The sequence below is a fragment of the Triticum dicoccoides genome, chromosome 2A (genome assembly GCF_002162155.2).
Source record: "Triticum dicoccoides isolate Atlit2015 ecotype Zavitan chromosome 2A, WEW_v2.0, whole genome shotgun sequence".
In the NCBI taxonomy this organism is placed as follows: Eukaryota; Viridiplantae; Streptophyta; class Magnoliopsida; order Poales; family Poaceae; genus Triticum; species Triticum dicoccoides.
The window spans coordinates 4,392,156-4,393,759 of record NC_041382.1 but is presented as its reverse complement, the minus strand read 5'-3'; the positions used below and the strand labels follow the sequence as shown (position 1 = coordinate 4,393,759).

The 1,604-nt window shown below is 42.6% G+C and overlaps 1 non-coding gene across 1 annotated transcript; it reads left to right on the top strand.

Annotated features, from left to right (window-relative positions):
• Window positions 1-678: 678 nt before the first annotated feature.
• Window positions 679-750, top strand: TRNAD-GUC. Its single transcript has one exon. It is a non-coding gene; the product is annotated as a tRNA-Asp (tRNA).
• Window positions 751-1,604: the final 854 nt, after the last annotated feature.

Below are 1,604 nucleotides of genomic sequence, written 5' to 3'. Positions count from 1 at the left end.
ATGTAGGAGCGTCGGAGTAGGTGCCGAGGTGGGGCGAAAAAGCATGGCTATGTTGGACATAGTGAGGAGGCGACTTCTCCTCTTGCGCGCGATGGAGCGGGTGATTTCTGTGTACGACCAATCGACCTATATATATTGTTTTCCATAAAAAATTTCACATAAATGCTAATCTCTTCTATATCTAAATAGCTTGCCTCCACTAACTATTTCTCTCAACGTGTAAGCATGCCACATCTCGCACAACATGCATGAGCAAAGGCCCACCCCCACTATCATATGTGTGTCAACTTACAAGCATGCCACTTCATCATGACATTCATGGGAAAACACTCATCTCAACATGCAAGCATACATGAGAATTTTCAATCAAACATCATAAATTATATGTTTTTTTAGTTTTAGCTTTTTATATTACTCCTTCCGTTTCTAAATATTTGTCTTTCTAGTCATTTCAAATGGACTATCACATACGGATGTATGTAGACATATTTTAGAGTGTTGAAATATCTAGAAAGACAAATATTTAGGAACGGATGGAGTATTATTTTAAATATTCATGTTTCATACAATAAATCACATTGAAATATGTTGCAAACTATTCCCGCAATAACGTGCGGGTCACATCCTGCCTTGTGCCGCTGCAAATGTCAATACGTTCCTGCATTTTAAAGCAAGCAAGTCGTTGTAGTATAGTGGTAAGTATTCCCGCCTGTCACGCGGGTGACCCGGGTTCGATCCCCGGCAACGGCGCATTTTTCATTTTTTGGCCCACTTAGATCGGGCCCATTTGCGTGCGATGGGGTGGTTATCCTGGGCCGAAATACAGAAAACCGGTGGCTGCTGTTTCTTGCATCCGATGGGGTGGGTATCCTGGGCCGAAATCATAGGTGCTTCGTATAAAAAACATGTGATTTCGGTGGAGAGCGATGAGGTTATAAATATATTTCACATGAAAATTGTTTTATTCTGTAGACGCAACACACAGTGGTTACATATATTTTGCTGACACTGTAAATGCACTTTTGAGAAATTGTATCAGCAGGCATGATCGATATCACCATACAAAACATGCATGCGCCCATAGACCATGCTTTCTATTGCTTATTCAACAGTACTTTTTCTAGAGTAAGCTTATATTCAACTATTAGTGACACGGCGGGACGAGGAATATGCTGGTAGGTTCACTTCCGGTGTCTTCGCCTCGCGGAAGAACGGCCGCGGGACTGCATGTGCAAAACAGATCGAAGCACAAACCAATTAATCGAACAGCGTCATATGAACAGAAAAAGATACAGAAAAAAAACTAATATGTGGTATTCCAGGAAATAATAATAAATACATGAAAACAATTTAGAACTGGTACCTCGGCCAGCGCCATGGATGGTGTAGCTGCTGCTCATGATCACCACGCAGATGAGAAGCATGGCTTGCACAAACACGACAAAACTGCGAGCTCTGAAACTAACTTCGATCGATGACGCCATAGCTAGTTTGTAACCTCACTAGTCAGTCTAGAACCGGGACTAATGTGAGCATTGGTCCCGGTTCGTGCGGCTAAGGCATTAGTCCCGGTTCACTCGGGCCCTTTAGTCCCGGTTTAAGAC